This window comes from Falco punctatus (assembly GCF_963210335.1).
Source record: "Falco punctatus genome assembly, chromosome: 12".
Classification (NCBI taxonomy): Eukaryota; Metazoa; Chordata; class Aves; order Falconiformes; family Falconidae; genus Falco; species Falco punctatus.
The window spans coordinates 32504043-32525367 of NC_137592.1; the positions used below are offsets into that span (position 1 = coordinate 32504043).

A 21325-nucleotide genomic window follows, 5' to 3' on the forward strand; every position below is an offset into this window, starting at 1 on the left:
ATATTTGGAGGAGTGTACAGAGCAGAACAACAGTGTGATGGTAATTTTTCTTTTCTTTTTTTTTTTTTAGACCAAAGGTATTTCTGCCCTTGAAACTATTCTGACTATTTTCAGCATGTGAGACTTCATTCCTAGGTGTAAAGAACTCATCTAATTAATTCTCAAGGTCAGGAAAGTATGTGTCAGTGTGTCCTATTCTGTGCTGGCAAGGACAACAGACAGGCTTGGGGTTTGGCTTTTTTTTTAATTGCTTGTATTGTTGTTTGGAGGATGGGCTCACGATTAGTGGTATCAGATTTTTTTCCAATGATATCATAAAATCATTTAGGCTGGGAAAGACCTTTAACATCACTGAATCCAACCGTTAACCCAGCACTGCCAAGTTCGCCACTAAGCCATGTCCCTAAGTGCCACATCGATGTGTCTTTTAAATACCTGCAGGGATGGTGACTCAGCCACCTCCCTGGGCAGCACCGGAGAGTAATGAAGGAAGATGGGGGTAAGACTGCTTCATGCTAGGAGAGAGCATGGTGGAAAACCAGTTTTTCTTTCATGTTTTAATCAACCAACATTCACTAACCATGTGGGTTGAATCAATGGGCAAAATACATCCATACAATATGTATGGAGGTACGACTCATTAAGTGCATGCCCTAAAATTCTGGCATGTGCACCGCTATGCTCCCAAAAATCTGCTCTCAAAAACTCATTGCTGAGCTCAGCCCAAACCCTTAAATCCTTTGTTACTTTAGGATCAGTTGTTCATGTACACATGTGAACAACCACACGCCAGCCACACACGTGATCCTGCAACTGTGGGGTTAAAAGTACAGACAAGAAATCCTGAGGAGGAGAAGAATATATTAAAAAGGGCTGCCATACTGTACAGATCAAAGGTGGGTCCTGCTTTTCTAATCCTGAAGTGAAAGCAGAAAGCTCGTTTCTTTGCCCAGCATACTGTGTACATCTATATAGTCTTAACTGCTTCACGGTCATACCGAATACTGTCTGAGCAGGTGTGATTCCAAATGATCACTTTTCATTTGAAGCAAAGAAAAAGATGGTTGATATTTTGCTGTAACCAATTTTCTACCCATTGGAGATATTCCATGAAAACAAAGACTGTTTTTAACAACAAATACTGTTATTATATATATTTAAATGAATAAAAAAAATGCCTAGAAAATAGGAACTCTATCTTCTGGGAATTTTTGCTACTACAGCCACTCATTTGTTAAGAAAAAAATAGTTTGTTAACTGGATATGCCTGTGAAAGGTAACTACTGTACATTCACTTTATCGTGTACTTTCATTCTGACAGGCAGATAGTCAGGAGTTCGACAGTGACCACAGCTCCTTACACCACGCTTCTCCTAAGCTTTACATCTGCATGGTATCATTTTCAAGATGAAATAATGCAGTAGCTGGCTTAATTAGCTATTAAAGTATCTTCTTAATTTTTATTTTAGTATTTTAAACCAAAGCTGCCAATATTTAATTCATAAAGCTACCACCCATTTCAGGAAATGAAATAGACTTATTTCACTCTATAAAATCAAATGGTTGTAATTATTATCTTGAACTCATGCAGTCCTAGTAACTTATTTATAGTGGGATGCTGTTCTTCAAATCTCCTTTTGCATGCCTGAGGTTTGCAAACAAACAAGTATTTGTCACAATCCCATCTCTGCTTTGACAGACTCGCCAGAGCAAATGGGGTCAAATTCTGCCTTAGACAAAATCTCCCTACCTCTCTCTGTAGATGCTCTGCCTCTAATCATATGTCTGGTGGACAGCAATCCTGGCTGTCAGTATGGAACACCTCTTGTATTTATAACATCTATATTTTTTAAAGATCATGGTGTTCTTGGTGAATAAACAAAACAAACAAAAAAGAAAAAAGGAAAAAAAAAATAGAACCAAAGTCGTTCAAACTTTGTCTTGGAGACAAAGCAAGCCAAACCCAACAAAGCCAAACTACCTATCAAATTGCCAGATTTACAAGCAAATGTAGTGGGGAAAAAAGTCTCCCTAGGCAACATTTTCCTACGCTGAATTAGGAATCTCCCAGGTTTGAACTACAGGGGTCATGTGCTGTATGACAATAAAGGGATAAGGAAATATTGGTACAGCTGGGCAGAACAGGCTGCACACTGCTCGACCTGGGATGAAAGGCACCCAGATGTCACCAGGAGCCCGCTATACCCACCCACTGTGACCTGTCTGGTGTTTAGTGAGCTGGAACTGCCATTCTCTGAGGATTTTCCTGGGGGCTTCACTCAGGAAGGAAAATTATTCCACCCAGTTATAAAGGATATCCCAACCTGCAGAGGTGGTCTGAAAGCTTAATGAAAATATAAACAGTCCTGATTTTTCAGAACTCCTAACAATGAAGGCTATGAACTACTGGAACAAGATTCAAAGGGAATCATAAAATCATAGAACAGTTTGGGTTGGAAGGGACCTTACAGATCATCCAGTTCCAACCCCCCTGCCACAAACAGGGCCCCCTCCCCCCCCCAGCCCAGGCTGCTCCCAGCCCCGTCCAGCCTGGCCCTGGGCACTGCCAGGGATGGGGCACCCACAGCTGCTCTGGGCAGCCTGGGCCAGCGCCTCGCCGCCCTCACAGGGAAGAATTTATTGTGAATATCTAAACTCTTCTAGTTTAAAGCCATTCCCCCTTGCCTATCACTACATGCCCTTGTCAAAAGCCCCCCCAGCTTTCCTGTCGGCCCCGTTAGGCACTGGCAGGTGCTGCAGGGTCTCCCTGGAACCTTCTCTGCTCCAGGCTGAGCAACCCCAACTCTCTCAGCCTGCCTGCACAGGAGAGGGGCTCCAGCCGTCTGAGCATCGATTTGATTGAAAGCATTGATTTTTATCAGTTGATGTCTCCAGACCAAAACTAGGTATTTTTCCTCAGGATGGCTTTTAGTCTGACACAATTTAATGGTTCAATAAACAAAATGATCACTTTTATTCCAGGTGTTAGGCTAGATATTGCACCTAGTTTTACTGGTTTGCCGTAATCTAAGGATTTCTAAAGGCAGAATAACCCATGACGCTTTCTGAAATGCATCAGCTCAGGCAGCACTTAAGTGTTGATAGTGCAGCTATCAACCTTAGGTGTGATGCGCAGCCTCACAATACATCCCCAGCCAGAAAAGCTGATCATTAAAACTATTCAGGTATCTGTAGACAAATGACTGACAGGCACCTTTCACAAGCTGAAGCACTTCTATGTGTTTGAAATCCAGGTTAAGAATAGGAATTTGACTTTTAGAAAGTGCTGACTAAGAGTGAATGGCAGCATCTGCTTCCAGAGCTCCAAGTTGTTACCCTCTGCTAAACAGATGAGGCTCCACTTAAGGCTAGGGAGTCAGAGTTGTGTTTAGGTTTTTTCTCTTAACGGTCATAAAATTGTTGAAATGATCATTTTCATCTTACCGTGCTTTATTTTTATCTGACACTGTAGCAGCGGGAACTCAGGGAATCAGCATCTTACTTTTCTTTTTACATGTTACTTTTTAAATTACAAGTTCCCTGGGATCTGACGGTATAAAAAAGCATAGGGAAGAGAGTCAATGGGACAAGTGACAGATATCTTTACTGATGGTGACAAGTTTATCTTATACATAAAAATGGTTTGGAAGTTCTGTTACCTGCAAGAGCTCAGATCAGTGTTTGGAGGCTGTAATCCCCACAGTCGTACACTATTAGATTCTGGGAGTGGGGAGACAATATTAGTTCCCAACACTGAATGCAGCTTATTCATAGGCGGTTTTCAGAAGGCACTGAATTTAGTTCAAAGGCAAGGCTTGATCTAGCAGTCTGTGCTCTAACACATGAAGAATAATAACATTTCTCAGTGTATGGCTTTAGAAGACAATACTTTACTGGGCCATTCTGTCAGTTCCCTCCTGAGCCCCAACATATTTTCACTGCTCAGAGAACGGCTTGGTTTACAGAAAAACGTCTATGAAAGATAATTCAGGAAGATGCTGAAGCATCGATTAGCAACCAGTTCATTAGGCACAGAATATTTTTCAAACCTGATGACTTCTAATGTAGTAGGCAAATAGATTATTTGTCATTGCTACAGCACTAAGAACACTCTTCATGAATAGACTTGTATTACATTGATAGGTCTAGGCTACCTACCCCGTGAGTGCTAATTTTCCATTCTTTTTGTCCTAGATAATATCAGAGTAAAATTTTCACATTTCAGTAAAGTACAACTGTTGTGTAGTGAGTACTGAGTGGGCCAAAACCGATGCCTTCTTTAGGTAAGAAACCAGGCAGTTGTTAAAGAGTAATCTATTTTTTTTAGGCAAACCAGGCACTGGGAACCCCTGCCCTTCCCTGCCCGAGCTAGTGGTTACTCTTAAATCCACCTTCTGCTTTCAGTGTTGTTGATCTCAAAAGATGTTGGCTATCGCCAATGTTACACGGCAGTGAGAGTTGCTTAAGCAGTCCTGCAGAGCCCACCCAGAGAACTGAATGAGGAATTTGCTTTTCATGCTTGGTGAATCCTATTTTGCTCCACACAAGACTTACCAAGCACATTACTCACTTGGAGGGATTTCTGTTTCTTTGTGCGACCACCTCAGCTGATGTCGCAGAGGCTGTGGCGTGCCTCTCCCAGCTTGGTTGGAATACCGGGGCATGGATGTGAGTGAGTGAAATAAAGACCAGGGATGTTTGGCAGCCCTTTCAGATGAAAGTATTCAGTCATTCATCTCAGGTTAGATCACATGGACTCAAGCGGGTGAGGCACTGTGCATAAAAAAATCAAGCTGTAGCTGTGGTTTTATTTTCTACAGCTGCACATGAATACCCAAAAGCCAGAATAAACTTCTTTCACTTCATAGGCAACATTACTCTTTTGAATCCTGATTGCTCTGTGGCCAGCCATGTGTATTCCTGACTTTCCAGGGAAATCCCAAAGCCTGTATTTGACGAACAGATCCGCAATGCCAGATTCTACAAAGGCAATACTCTTGAAGAGAAGAGAGACAAAGATGGAGTTAAATGTTAAAACAGATTAGTCTTGAACTTTTAACGGCATAGAGAACGCAGACAGATTTATGAAGCTGATGGTACTTGCATATGAAGCCAAGGAATGGCTTTTTTATCTGTGTGTAGATGAGAACTCTGAAACGATTTCTACTGATCTAAACTCACTAGATCTAAACTCACTACAGGTGAGAAATAAACAGCACCCAAAACATTTCAAAAAAGTTATCCTCAAAAGTATGTGTACGTTGGCAAGGCTTTCTAACAAGAGACTGGCCAGTGTAAGCAAGTAATTAAACCTGCTGAAGGTGGAAGTCTTTCATAGGAACATCAATAGGTGTTGTTCCAGTACTAATAAATAAGTCAGCACACATTTATAACAATGCAGTAAGATACAATTCATGGTTCAGGGGCAGTAACAGCCAATGTTTGTAGCCAATTTCCTATTAATAAAAGATTCTGTGTCTTTTAGAACTTAGGTACTTAAGTAGAACTCTATCTCCATCTTTGTGAATATATCATCATTTAAGTGTGTTACATATACACACATTGACACATGGCTTTAAAAGGGTAATCATGTTGAACACACGTAGAAAGGACAGGGATTTTTCATGTCAGCAAATAAATATATAACCTATTTAAAAAATTAATCCAGTAAGTTGTAAAGAGCAATTTAATGGTCTTTTTAAAAAACCAAAATATAAAGGCTGGGACCCATAAAGAGAACCTGAAGGGGAACACTGGCCTTGTCAAAGTTTTTATTAGTTTAAAACAATTGTGAGTAATTCTAACAGCTTAAAGGGAAGCAAGACCAAGTGTATACACCAAAAAGGGGATGTAGTACTTCTATTCAAGTGAATCAGTGTGTGAAACATCTGAGATCTGGAAGGGAGAAAACGGGTCTTAATCTATATTCTAACATTTTAGATGTCCTGCTGTGTATACTGCTGATTGGAAATCTAGATTATCATTTGTACCAGGTAATGCCAGCAGTATAGATAGATGTATAATCTTTGTGGTATTATTTTAAAAAATATCATCATGTTTTACATAGATTATTCATTTAAATTATGCATCCTTTCTGCTGCCGTTTTCAGTTGCTGAAAGGCCAAAAGTCTTACACTGAGCTCTAGAAAATCTAGAGTCCCGAGCATATTTTTCTACTTGGAGTTTCCTTTTTTCCTTCTATAATGTTGTGGTTCATTAGGCAATGTGTGGCATGGCAAGTTGTTCAGACGTCCCAGCATCTGAAGTAAGTGGATTAGTGAATGTTTAAACTGTCATGCATGATTACTATTCTCCATAAATAAAATATCTCAGAGTGTTTAAAAGGACTGCTATTCAGGACTCCCACATCATTCCCTCCTCTCGGCCTGCGAGCACCCGTGTCCTGAAGGTTCAGTCCCTCAGCACTCAGTTGTCTTCAGCACTTTTGCTAAAAATCATATGCTCAGGCTTGCCTAAGCAGGGAGGAGACTGCACAGTCATCCATTGTGTGAATGAGGCTGCTACTGCGGCAGGCAATGCTGAGTGAAAATGGGACGAGCTATCTTGCTTTTAGTAGGATGAACATTTATCCCAGAGGGTGGTTTGGGGTGTCTTCTGTGCTGTAAAATCACACTGCACCGTTCTGTACCCTAACCGCCCTATGCACACAGGACATCTGTAGCCCACCGACAATGAGAAACGTAATACATAGTTTTCAAGAGTGAGTGTATTGGCCTGTAGATGGGTATGTCTTACAAACACAACCCTTTTAAGTGAAGGGGTGGCCCATCAACGGTTGCGTCCACAGATAACAGGCAGCCTGGGGGCAGTCAAAAGGACTCAGAAGACAGAGTTCGTGCTGATGAGCATAGTGTGAAAACCTCAGAGATGGTGAAAAAAGAAAAAATATGATCAAAAATTACAAGGGAAGAAAGAAATTCCAGCTAAGATATATACAGAACAGCAATTGCTGAAATGTCTATTTGAAGAAATCATTCCTCGCATGGAAGCTATCTAACAGCATAGGCAAACATACACTTGCAACCTTATCCCAAAGCACACAGAAAGAATTACTATTTTTCTTTGTCTTACAGTGTTCACAGATTTTTATATAGCAAGTACTATCATCACCAAAACCCACCTCCTGGATGGCATAATACATAGACTCTCTGAAGACTATTGATGGTAGGAGTCTGTCATTCGTGCCTACATATTTGTGTATAGTGAAAGAACGTACGTTATCATCTCTGAGGAGCTGAAATGTTCAGTTGTTTACTATATGCAATGTAATTCCTGACTAAATATAAGGAACTAAAAATTGGCAGTGTACTCCAACATTAATATAATTATATGCAATATTATTATTGTTGCAATATGTAAATAAAGTATGTCATAGATTTAACTTCAGTCTGGGACCATGGATCATATATACAACACTTAAGCCCAAATTTTGAGAGGATTAAACCTTATTTAAGACTGATACTCTGTATCTAAAATGTAGTAAAAAAATAATTTCTAACGTCTACCATAAATTTGGAAACAGTGTTTTTAACTTTGGTTAAATAATTACCTTCTATTTTTCATTAAATTATTTAAAATGTCTTAACAAGTACTTATCATCTATAAACTGCGTTTCTGCACATCCCACGTAAATATTATTATACTTATAGTAAAGTAAAATTTTATACCTTTGCTTAAATTAAATGTATACACTTAGCCGATTTCTAAGCAGGACACTTACCAAATGAATCGTGAAATCCAAGCAGAGCCTTATAATCCCATGTTAGGAGACTGCATGGCAAAAAGACAAGTGTTTAGCTGATGACCTAGCTAATGGCCAGGGTCACACTAAAACATGGGCAAGGAGGAAGGAAAGTAAACTCCACGTAAGGCCTGACAACCTCTATTTTCCAATTCATGTATTACTTCTTACATCTTAGATGATCCAGGACATTGATTTCAGGAGTTTTTTTCCTGCTCCAAATTATTTAAACAATGCCTAACTAGATGAAAACACACTTCATAGTGTTAATTGCAGTTTAGTTTTATTAATGCACACATTCCCTGAGTCATATAATAAGCTGAAGAGAGCGACAGCTTTTCTTACCTGTGGCCTGCAAACATGGCACTGCTGCTGTTAGGTAACCGGGTAATATTTCGATAGCGTGAATTCTATATACTGGCAATACCAAGCCTTACCCTACATCTTCATAGAACTGCAATTCTTGTAAAACCAGTATGTTTTGCAAAACTTAAAGACTGCACAACCACACACTGTGCCTTTATTGAGCCCTTTTTGAGTGTTCAGCATCCATGACTAGAATTTTGTCTTGAATTTAACCTCTGTTGGAGGAGGAATGGCTTCAAGCAAGCCCAAGGACACCGGAGCTGCGCTCTGCAGCGAGGCACTCCAGGGCACAAAGGCAGCACACCACTGCCCACCCCAGCTCCTGGGGAGGGCGTAAAGAAGGAACAGTGTCATGACTGGTTACAAATTACTAGGACCTTAAATAACCCACGTGATACAGAACTGCCTTCAGGCTCTTTCTACTTATCTCAGAGATCAAAAGAGCACAGTATTGCTCAGGGCTATATTTTAAATGGTATTTAGATGCTGTAAGATTCAAGTGGGTGCTTAGTAAGGCTGGTAAATGTGTCTAAGCATCTGAAGTCCATTAGCCTCCTGTTTTCCATCTGTAAACCTACGCACTTTTGTAAATTTACCTTATAAAGCTATTTGCGTGTGAGGGTGTAAGTGGGTGTATGTATACATTATCACTCATGTACCCACTCTTTTGAAGCTACACTGCTCGCTGCAGCTCCTACTGAAAACCCAAGCCGGTTCTGACTCTCAAACAAGAGAAATGGTGAGCAACTATGAAAATTAAACGATGCCCATTATGTTCAGCCAAACAGTCGAAAAGTCACCAAGCTAAGAAACACTTGTCAATAGGAAACTGTGAAATTTGTTTGTTTAAGCTGGCAGTTATAACAGACATTTCTGAATCTGATGCTGAAGGCAACCACCTCTCTGAGATGTGATGGCATGTATGACAGGAATGGTGTGACAGACTTGCAGAGGGGAATTAATACCTGCCAGTTTACCACGGGTGGCAAATTTAAGAGAGAGGAGGAAAACATTAAGACTGAATCTATATAAAACATTTCCTTGCTTAACTGTTTCTTCTTTTGAGTGTCATTTCAAAACTAAAGCACAGTTTAAGAATGCTTTCAATGTGTCACCAAAAAAACCCACAAAACCAGCACAGGAAAAGCATCAGATCTCATTGCTAAGACCCTAAGCCACCTAGTCCTGTGTGAGAAGAGATTAAATGAAATGAGTACGAGACAAAGAACACTGTACGATTTCATCTGAACTTCAGAATCCATCAGCTTTATTTTGCAATTTCAGATAAGTGCATCCAGCACTTTATTTAGTTATAAATTGCTTTTCCACATTGTTTAAACCACACGGAGAGCAGATCTACACTATTCCCCTACGTTCCAATCAAAGTCAACTTCAGTTCTTTCTTGCTCATTTTGTATTTATGTGCTGCGTTTCTGCAAGCAATGCACAATGCATTCCTGGGTATTTGATTGTATTATATTTCATTTGTCATATACATTGCTAGGCCAGTCAGGAACAATTACGCAAAATGGTGCAGCAACACTTGGTGGAAACAATGCGTCTTGGAACGTAACAGTTACATTGGCAATAACGTAAATTATATGCCATATACACAACACTTGGTATTTGTCAAGGCTTTGGTACTTAGGCGCCTCTATTAGGATTAATATGTTTCAAGAAAACCAGAGCACTGCAGCAATTAATCAAGTTTACATAATTAAGGTAACCTTGATTTAAGCGAATTATCCTTAAAGCTCTCAAGAATCAATGGTTTAGATAAAACTGCTAAGTCAGTAACTCCGTGGTCTGTAACTGGATTCTTAGAGTTGATTTATGGAATAATTTCCATGTGTGAGTCTTCCCCTCAATACCTTTAAAATTCCGACCTACTTACCCGTCCATACAACCGCTCTGCAGAGGACAGCCCTGAGAGCCACCTACCAGCCTGTGAGGGCTTCTCAGGGCTCCAGCTGCACTCAGCAACCCACGGCTGCAGCACCACCGGCTGTACAACGTACTTCAGTGCAGCACTGTTTTGCCTTCCTCGAGTGCTTATTGAAAAAATCACCCGCCTATATTTCTGAGCCTAAAGTCATGCAACTCAACAGCAAACCTCTAATGGATTTTAATGGGGATAAAATTGTGTCATACAAAACCATCCTGTGGGTTGAATTTAGCAAATATATTGTCCATCTCTGGAGCCTCTTCTACAGACAAAAGAGCTAGAAATGTTGAAACTTGACAACCTTTAATTAAAAAAATATATATTTTAGATTATTTATTTAATGATGTGAAATGAGATGAACAAGGAAAGCAACCATCATCACCTTTCAATGGAAACACAACTGGAAAAAGGAGAACTATGGAAATGTTTTCATCCCATTGTAGCTCATTTGCTTGGTTGATGTCCAAAAAGAAAAGGAACAGGAGACACAAGCACTAACTTCCTTGAAGAGATGTGGCAGAACAAGGGTTTGGGGAAGCAACAGTTCAAATGCTTTTACAGAGAGCAGCATGAAACAATTTGCACAAAAATTGAATCCTGAATGGAAGACAAAGTGAAAATCTATCAGCTGTGAAGAACCTGGAAGGTATTTTGGAGCCTTTTACAAATCTATTTTTGAGATGTTTGCCTTGATGGTGGAACACAGAAGAACACACACAGAATAAAAGGTAGAGCATTCTTCCTTTACAGGAAAAGTAGACTATCAGTGTGATCTGTGGAATAATTTTGTTAAGGAATTTCCCTCTCCAGGCTTATACAGATATGCTTATTTTCAAAGCCAGACATTGCTGGCCAAGTTGTCAGATAGCAGAGGCTGGCCTGTTGTGTTACGATGGCTGGCACCACTGCTCCATCTCACCTAAAAGGGACTTGCAACTGTTACCAAACAAAGCATGAGTCTCAAATTCCTTCCTATTCACACCCACTGAAATCCAAAGAGCAAGAAAAAAAACCCACCCAGAATTTAATAGCAGAACTTGTGGGAAGCAAGGTGAAGTATGAAACACTTATTCTAACAAGAACAGCAGAGTAGCACTGCAATATTTCTTTTTCTTTCATGGAGATGTTTATCAAATGAAACCGGAAAGAAAACCGTCTTACAGAAACTTGGACCTAATCCAAAGTCCATTGAAATAAACACAATGCCTTGTCCTGATGCCCATAAGCATTGTTTCAGGTCCTGTGCATGAAAAGTGACATTTCTTGCGAGAGAAATCAGCAGGCCATGTATATGGAAAACAATGCCCTCTCAAGGGGGAAAAATAATAAAGCAGCTTGCAAACAGGTTCTGATTCAACAACACTCCTGCTTACGCATGAAAATCAATGATAATTGCAAAAAAGGTAGGTCACCTTCCCACAAGCCACACTGGGATTCATCGTTAAGCTTATGGTGTGATGAAGACTGACACAGCTGGATGAAAAATTTCTGATAGGTGCCATCTATCCATAGCCAGATGCCGAGACTGTAACGTGTTTGAGAAACATGGAGAAGCTTAAGTGAGAAAACACATTGTAAATTTTCCAGAAGATCATCTGTTAAATCTGTTCAATTTCTTCTCCTGTGGTCCTAGATCTCTGCTGCATTTAAGTGCCAAAGTATGTTTCTGCTCAAACCAAACCTGGGATTTGCCTGCCTAGATGCATCTGTGAAGGTTGTTCTACCTGTTTGAACTGCTGGCCCTGCAACAGTGCAGACGTTAATGAGCACAGCACCTCCCTCGCGCGTGTGAGGCTGGAAAGTACATCAGGACCTCATAAAGAAATGGCACAACCCGGGGTGAGTCACAGTGGATGTCCCACCAGGTGGTCTGATGGGGGGGGGGTGGGGGGGGGGGAGAGCATCAGCTGAGAGCCACTCTTTCCACAGAAGCTATGGATGATACACATGCTTCTTAATACCTCTAAATGTGAGGTTTGAAATTGTCAGAATTGTGCTCACACAGCATGATGTCTTCTATTGCACATAGATGGCTCCAAGGAATTTGGAGACTCATATTTTGGGACCTCAGGTCTTATTATTGAACAGGAGGCATCTGGTCCCTTTCTACCTGAATGTTTTTGCCTAGGTCAGATTATACAACATGCCAAGAAGCCATTTGCTATATCAGCTCAAGGCTGAGAAGCCGGCGCCTAAGAACAGCTAATGAGGTTTTGGTGACATCAAATACAAATGTGAAGCAAAACTCCCAAGATTTACTCAGAACTCATGACTTAAACTTTATTTGGAATCTAAGACCAGCTCCTTATTGTGCCTTTTGGTTTGAACTTAAATGTAATGATCTTGCCCAAAGAGCAAAAAGCAGATGCCTCTTGAATTCAAGTCTGTTAGAAATGGCTCTGTCGCATCTGGTATCTAATGCTGCATAATGCTTAAAAATAACATATATGTATTTTGTCAGTTGATTCTAAAATGTATCTCGAAGTGCTTTCCAGGAATATCAAAATACAGCGTAACAAGCTTAATCCTGATAGGATTCACAAGGAGAGATCTCAAGAAGCAGCCTTGGTTTGTCAGAGAACATGAAAAAAACCCACCAAACACTAACAAGCTGAGTTTCTTGATCATAACGTGCCCCCACTCTTCTGCCTGGAGTTGATCAATGACTTACAAGAGGCACAATAAGCCACTGCCACATATCTCTTCAATATAAAAAACAAAACAGATTAAGAAAGTAAGAAAATGACTGGGCATCCAGAAGAAGAAAACACTGCTTTTTAGCTGAGCTTTGCTGTAAATGGAGTATCAATCAAGCAGAAACATGCACAATACCCACCTCAGGTAAGAAGAAAGGCTCATTAGCAGAACAGTGAAATGGCAAAGTGAAAAAGAAATCAGGAGTTAAAAGTGAGAGGCCAGAGCAGGATGGAAGCAGTCAGGAACCTGCTCCACAAGCTAAAGCTCAGCTACAGCACTGAGAGCCCTGACGGGGTTTATGACTGAACTGAAAAGACTGCTGAAGGCAAGCTGAAATAGTAATGCTAACGTGAATGACGGTGCTCTGTAGAGAGGGAATCCACACGGGAACATACTTGTCAGTTTAAAGCAGGTACCATTTTCCTGCCTGACAAAACCACTCTTTGCATTTTAAATTTCACTTCTTCTAAGAAGACGTTATTCCGTAGTGGGACCTGGCAAACAATTCAGCACGATTCTGTTTAGAATTAGATCTATGATTTTTAAAAGCAGAAGAGATGCACATGTGAGTAGTGATGTGCTATTGCTCTTCATGAGCAGCTGACAATCTGGCTTGATGGAAGGAAGATCACTTTTATGTATCAACAATAAACCAACGATTTTTACATGCAGGAAGACATGAAAAATTCAAGGATTTCAATCAAACATGGACCTAACTTGGTTTCAAGGTTAGGAGCAACTGGCAACCTATCACATCACTAGATGAGCCATTCCAGAGGTTAGTAACCCTCATTGCTAAACATGTGCAGTTTATTTCTATTCTGAATTTCTAATGTTTGGGTCTTTTCCTGGTTGTTTTTTTTTTTCCTTCCCTTTAAACAGTCATGTGCTATAATCTACCTTTCAACACTTCTTAAGCTTTATTTGGAAAAAAACCCTGTAGATTACAGTGCTTAGGCCTCCAATGAAAAGAACTTTGTCTTTGGAACTTAGATCAGGTAGTTCTTGATTATTTTACTGCATACTTCTCAGTTTCTTAAAAATCAAATAAAGGCAAACTTTGACATATTTCTTATTTATTTTACATACTGAGGTAGGATCATACTGACCGCTCTGTTCTAGCTCACATACACAAGAATTTTATTCACTGTCTCCGTTACTGCACTGAAATCGGAGCACACGTTCCCTTGCTATTGCCACTATTTTGCAAAACTTAACAGCACCAGACTGCTTTGTGTACTGAATTTATCTGAATTTCAGGCCACAGGAAACCAAGAGCTCCAACACCACAGAGATCAGAATTTGTCAATGCCCAGAGACATAAGGGAGAAGCTTATAGGAGAAGCTTATAGGCACTGTTCACTTGAGCAAGCAGTGAACATAGCAGTCAAGGTATCAGTTTCTTCCTGGAGAGAGAGCAAGAATGCCATTTTGACTTAATTATGACCTACTGTAGTAATGGAGAATTTTCCAGTGGGAAGAAAATCTTAATCCCCTGTCTGTCACTAACCAGTGTTAGAAAAAGCAGTGTGATACAGCCCAGATGTCCTGTAAAAAAAATTGCTGATAAGCATGTGGCAGAAAAGCTGAACTGTGGAGATTTCAAGCCAGTCCATCCAGTCCTTCATCATTCTGCAACCTTGATATCTGCAACCCATTAGTCCTGTCACACCTAGGGGACTCCACGTGAATCTGAATGTTTTCATTCATATCAATGGAGTGCTAACCTTGGTAATGTTAATCAAAAGTTAATGCTATTACCTCCACTACTGCTAAACAGAATAATCAGAAAATGGACCTTACACAGGCCTTATGCAGGAAGCTTCAGTATCCTCCTAAGAAATGACCTTGGTTTTCAAGTGATGTTTTATTCTCAGATATAGTGTTGCATTATCACCTACTACTACAGTGTAGAGTTAACACTTAATACTTCAGTTTTTATGCCAAAATGATCCCTGTCATCCGGTTTGCCTGCTGTGTCTGAGGACTGTCTTTTTTCTACTGATATATAAACTTCAGGTTTCAGATGCTCTTTGAGCTGTAAAAGGAAAAATAATTTTAAAAAAGCTATTTAGGAAGTTAGCTATTTCGTTTTCACACCTTTGGTTAAAAAAAAGAGAAAAAGAAATAAAAGACATCTACCAAAATGTTCAGCATTTTCTGTCTGCCGTCTGTCTAGCAATAAAGCAAGGACACCTTTCTCCATGAAATTCTGGCACTTCTTTCTTCAGTTTCAGTGACTGCTAAGGAAAACTGAGGTGAGTAAAAATTAATAAATCATAGACATTTATACTTAAAATTTTCCTGATTTCAGGATAAGTTGTGGGTAACTTATGGCCAAGCATTTCTCCTTCCCCTGATCAAATTAATTCCATTTTTTATTCCTTTTCCTGAATAACATCTTGAAACTGATTTTTAATTATTTTATTAGCAAATAACTGTGAGAAAATAATGAAATATAATTTTGCAAAAAGAGCTTATATATTTAAAGATAAACCTAAGATGAGTAACAGTTTTAACAGCTCTCAATTCTAACCCATGGCTAAAAAGTGGTCAGCAAATAAGTTCTTACTTAATTTATCATTTGTAAAAATATACTCCCTCAAAGTATATCAAAAAATTATCATTAGCTAACATTTCCCTCATGTGCTAAAATTAGATCTGTTATAAGGTAAAAGGAATCATTAAAACTCTCAGACTTCTTTGTGAAAGCTTTGATAAAAAGCTATGAACTGTATTAAAGTGAAAATCTATATTAATTAAAGGGAAATGTAAGAGACAGGGCAAAGTTCCAGCACACCAACAGAAGTGACAAATTATAACAGAATATGTGTCACCACGTAAGTGGCTGCTTATGTGTATATAGGTTAATGACTATGTACAAAAAGGATTTATATTTTGAATAATTAAGTATCAGAGCAGAGAACTGAATCTCTTAAGTTAACTTTCTTCTCTTCAGAAAAGGCAACTATAATGACACCTTGTGATAACCCAGAAATCACACAGTTCCACAAAAAGCCTCTACAGTAACTACATAATGTAAAACAAAATTACTAGATGTACTACCTGATTTTCTTTGCAGGTTATAACATCGAACAGATGGCGGTCCATCACTAGCCTGACCCTGATAGTTTCAATGGCTTTAAGTAACTTGCTGTGACATACAGCCCAGTGAAGATCAGCTGGTACGAACACAATTGTTGTTAGGATGAGATACAACAACTAAAAGACAAGCCCTGTAAGAGCTCCTGTTGTACAAGACAACCATGAGAACAAATGGGTGGAAAAAGGCAAGTCAGGCATTCCTCATACAGTGCCCTTCTCGCTAGAAAAAAAATCCAAATTTAGGAAGCCAGCTATTTCATTTTCACACCTTTGGTCGAAAAAGAGAAAAAGAAATAAAAGACATCTACCAAAATGTTCAGCATTTTCTGTCTGCAGTCTCTCTAGAAATAAAGCAAGGACACCTTTCTCCATGAGGTTCTGGACTTCCTTCTTCAGTTTCAGCGACTGCTAAGGAAAACCAAGGTGATCTCCCTTTAGATCCCTTTCCTTGGGGCCACGTTTGAGGGCTTGGGCTGAGTGATAAAGGGTTACAAAGCCTAGAGTTTCAGCTGGAGTGTGGGTGCGAAGGGGTTGACAAAGAAGAGGGACAAGCTGCCATGGGAGAAATCTGCCTGCAGCCTACCTCTTCCAGCTCCACTCCCGACTGAAACTCTAGAATGTCCCTCTCCCAGAACTAATCATGAACCTAACCCTAACAACAGGCAAAGGCTTGAGCCGAAAACCAAAGACCTGCCCTATATTAAGAATTCTTCAGGGGACACCTCCTTCTGCGGCCTGCCCCCTCCCTTGTTAGGCCCTTTGTAACCCAACCCAATGGACCTCTAAGTTTTTTCTCTCTCCCAAGCCCAGCCCTAATACTAACCGGTCTTTATTTGAGTGTGAGGCATTTTCTAAGGCTTCTGTTGGAGGGGCGTTGAGAAGGGGTTGCCAAAGCACGGCATAAGCTGGTCACATCCCCTCTCTGAGAACTTCCTCGTTGGCTTGAGCATAGAGGTTTTTGCTAAGGCTGCCAATGGAAGGCACAGGCTGCCTTTCTCCATTGAGAAATTCCTCATTAAGGACAGGGATGAGGGGCTGGTGCCGAGGCTTAGAGATCCCACTTCTCTCTAATTAGGGTTTGCTTTTGCTTAGGTTTTGGTTTGAGAGAGAGACAGCCTAGAGCTCTAGCAGGGCTGGAGCTGTAAAGGGCTTCCTAGGGAAGGAGTAGGTTGCAAAAAAGATTCGTCCCCTGAGAACAGGTTCATCTAGTGAAGACTGGCAACTAATTGCTATGAACCTTCTTTACCTTCTAATTCTTCCTGCAGCACATCTTAACGTTATCTGTAAGAGATTATATTCAAGAGAACATTTGTTACAGGGTACACAATTAGCTTACCTTGCAGTACTTCTCATACTGTTCAATACTGGAATCACTCCTTCCATGTTTTCCTTCAAGCTTTCATTTCCATACAGAGTTACAGTATCAAGGGTTGTTTGGATTTCCTTTCTGGAAAAGGAAAACATGACAACTGACATTTCCTCATCACAATCTGAGAAAACAATTACTATTTTTTTTTTTTTTTTGCTTAGAGTTGGACCTCAGCATCATGCATTATTTATCTTGTCAGTGCTTAACAACCTAGGAGGAGATAATGCACACAGCAAGACTGCTCAGAGGTGGGAACTTACAAAGCTGTATGAAGAAGAAAGCTGCAGCAGGGAATTACACCAAGGAGAAAAAGTTTTTGAGAAAGGATCTTCAGTGCACCAGTAGTTTGCACTCAGCAAATTTTTCTCACTTTTCCTAGCTAGCCTCATAAAAATATGAACTAAGTTCTTCTTGGCCCTGATGTAATTTGCACCTTTCTGATGCCATCTGCAGTGAAGCAGGCCCCCTAACAAGTAAAGGCTACCAAACCACAGGAAACAAAGGTAACTAAATGTCCTCAAGATGCAACAGCAGGTTTGCACACAACTGTAGATATCCCCAAAACAACTGCAAAATTCATGCCTGACTTACATCTCCTGACATAGTAAACCAATGCCAAAAGCAGCACAGTTGTCTGTCTGTTTTCTGGAGGAACAGCATATGAGTCTTATCGAGCAACAGGAGACGACGTGCAGCTTACAAGCCTACACCTGCGTATACAGCAAGGAAAGAAGGCTGGCCTAGGAACAATGTGGATAGTTTCGGTTCTATTGGGATACCCTAGAAAACCGAATTCAGTGCCGGGAGCTGTGCCAGGAACTCCTCACAGATGATCCAGTGGGTAATATATTGTTTGACTGGCTTATGAATCAGCAGATGATTGACAAGGAGAACTGCCAAATGGATAATTACATCAGGCTTCATAATATTAACTAAAAAGCAGGAAAAAATGAAGGCTGATAGAAGTCATTCATAACTTTTACCATTTGTCATGCAGCATCCATTAAGTGCTATGTCAGAATGTATATTATTTGGCTATAAAGATGCTATAAAGTTCAGCATTAACTGCTGCTGTAGAATGACAATGGTAATTTGTCCTCCACTTAACCTTCTCTTAAGCCCCCATCAAGTCGATTCCAGCCTGATACAAAACATTACCTACACAACGGTTCCCAGAGCATCAGCACGGGAACTGCAGTCCTGCTTCCCCACAGGGCTTGATGGGATCTGCAGATACCGGAGCATGGGCGCAACGGGGTCCAACTATTAGGAAAAAATGCTCTGTGGAAGGTAACTTCTAGGTGATTACTTACAAGAAATGTGTTGTACTAATAGCCTTGTTCTAGACTGTCCCGCCTGCAAAAGTATTAATTTAGGAACTGAAGATTTAACGGAGCCTTGGACTAGCAGACAATGCTTCCACTGGAAAAATAATCATGGATGCACTAGTACAACAAAAAATTTGTTCTCAGACCCAGGGTCTATTCAAGGACCACAGTCTCTACTGTTGAACTGAAGTTAATTTTTTAATTTTTTTTTTTAACTAGCCTATGCGTAAGACCTCTTAAGTAGGAAAGTCTACCTAGAAAAAAATCTGCAGCATGTGTTAGTAAATCAAATCCAATTGTTCTACTTTTCCCTATAATTCATGTCAACATTGTGATTCCCTCATCTCATCTCACCCTAACATTTGCTTTAGACATATAGGAAATGCCTTAATTCAGCTGCAGTCCACAGTAAAGACATGAATGTCATGTTCTAGAAAAGGACTTCTGATCAGTTTAACTTTTCTATTACAGTTAGAAATTTTTGAGCAGACACATTGTTGAAGACTGCTTTTCATTAGATTTCACTAGTCAGAATTATGTTTTTACAGGGGAAATAAAGGCAGAAGAAAAACAGAACTATGACATGGAGAAATGGTAGTGTGAGTACAAGAAAAGAAAACAAATGCTTAGTGATGCTTACAAGAAAGTAACCGTTTCTGTTTATAGACCAACAAAAAAGTGTACCACTAACTGCCTGAATTATATACTGAAAATATATATGCCTGAAAATATACTAGTTAATATATTTCCATGTCTGTGTGCATTTGTATTTCATGGCCTGCTAAAAATACACTAATTAAAGCTGTTGACCTAGAATGAAGTAAACTGAGCAATAAATAGACCCTATCTATAATCAGAAATTAAAATGCAGAGCTGCTACACAGGGTTTCTCAATTCAGTGAGCATGGTAAAAAACATAATATTACCAAAAATACTTTGTAAATGATTGGTGTAGTCAGACCCTCACACGTGAACTGTCTCTATGAACAAAACAACAACAAAAAGCCTGGATCTGATCCCGCAGATGTTCTCTCCCCAGCTGTTATACAGAAATCAGCAAGATCATTCAGGAAAATAAAGATTTCAAGTCTTGGTCCTCTGGAAGCAAATCTAACTCTGCCTTCACATTTCACATCATCTACCTTGTACCAAGCTTACAGGGAAGCAAATGATGATCCTATGATTATGTCCAAAAATGATCAACTGAACAAACTACAAAATGACTAAAAAGTGGGAATGGAAGGTCAGTGGTTCACTCTGTGGAGCACTGCACAGCCTAGTTTAGGTAATTAGGATTAAAATAAGCAGCGTGCAATAAGAAAAAATGAAATCTAATTTGTAGCCAAGACAGAGGAAACTGAATTATGAGTATGTACTACTGGGGAGGCTGATGACCTAAAGGAAGACAGAATCAGTAGGATTTGGGCAAACATTCACAGAGTTGTAATCCTTAAACAGAAGATGTCAAAGGCAGGAAGACAAGTGTCAGCATACGGTATGCAACGGTACAAAACCTCTTCCTGTGTTGGGGTGCATGTCAGTAAGGACAAGAACAGGAGAAAGTGGTAGGTCTTCACTGCCTTGAATCAGCTGCAACACCTGGAAGGAGCTGAAGAAGAAATTCTGTGAGGCACTGTAGCAGCCAGATCAGGCAGGAGGTGTAAGGGATTAACAGGCAAATTATTTTTGTGGTAGGGAAAGCAAGGATTACAGAAGCAGTAAGACTGATATTTTCTTATTAAGCCTTTATATCTCAAATGAAGGTGTCCTAGTTTCAGCTAGGATGGAGTTAATTTTCTTCTTAGTAGCTAGTACAGTGCTGTGTTTTGGCTTTGATGTGAGGACAGAATGGAATGAACATCAAGAGCTTGGAAATAAAACAGTATCTTGTTAAGGTGAAGCATTGGAAAAGTTAGATGACCTTCTCCAGTCAAAAGAGTCAAAAGAAGGGTTTGGAATGAAGGGGAGAAGGCAGCACTGGTTCTCCAAAGAGAGAAGGTTGTGCATGAAGAGTGAGGCCTAAGTTCGTGACTTTTTGTATGGGAGGGAATTTTTATTTATCTGTCCAAAGGTGAAAATTAAAATAAACACACAGCCCAAAAAGTACTCTTGAGACAGAAGCTAGCAGTAGCTACAGTAGCAGCAGCAACTGGAGAAAGTAACCGTATCGCAACGTACAGCCAAAGTATGACTACTAAAGAACTGCCTCCTCAGGGATTTTGCTGGTACACAAAAAAAAAAATCAAACAAAAAACCCCCCACACCCAAACCCCCCAAAAAACACCAACCAAAAAAAAACAACATAAAAAAACCCAAACCCACCCTACCAAACAAAAAACTAGAAGGGGAGTTTTATGAAATTTAGATGGATTTACACATTTTCAACAGCCTCAGTGTTCGTAAGATAGGCCTTGTCCTTCCTCAGAATGGTATTGTAGTGGTTTCTTTTTGGTGTAATGTCTAAAATGTTCCCTCTGGAGAGGTAATACTGGAGCAAGACCAGAGGGTTCACTGCTCTGATCCTTTTCATAAAGCAGAACAGGTTATTCATGAACAACCTGTAGCTGTACAAAGCTGCAGGCAACAAAGTTAGTCTTTCAGCAAATATTCTTCCTTTTTTTTTTGTGCTACTAAATTTAAAAACAACCAAACAAACCAACTAACCAACAGGATTTTTGTAAGTCAAACTCCATGAAATAAAAAAACCTGTTATTATATAGAACACAATATATTAAAATATATTATAAATATTT

The 21325-nt window shown here is 39.8% G+C and overlaps 1 long non-coding RNA gene across 2 annotated transcripts in view; it reads right to left on the minus strand.

The window, feature by feature from the left end:
• Positions 1-20805, minus strand: part of LOC308071918 — a 42851-nt gene extending 22046 nt beyond the window's left edge. The window contains exons 1-2 of one of the 2 annotated variants that reach the window (XR_013931383.1): positions 17212-20805; positions 3445-7791 (exon numbers count right to left, since the gene is read on the minus strand). This is a non-coding gene — a long non-coding RNA (uncharacterized lncRNA). Of the gene's footprint in view, positions 1-3444 lie in introns of both variants that reach the window. The other variant, XR_013931384.1, reaches the window with a different exon arrangement.
• Between the last annotated feature and the right edge of the window lie 520 nt (positions 20806-21325).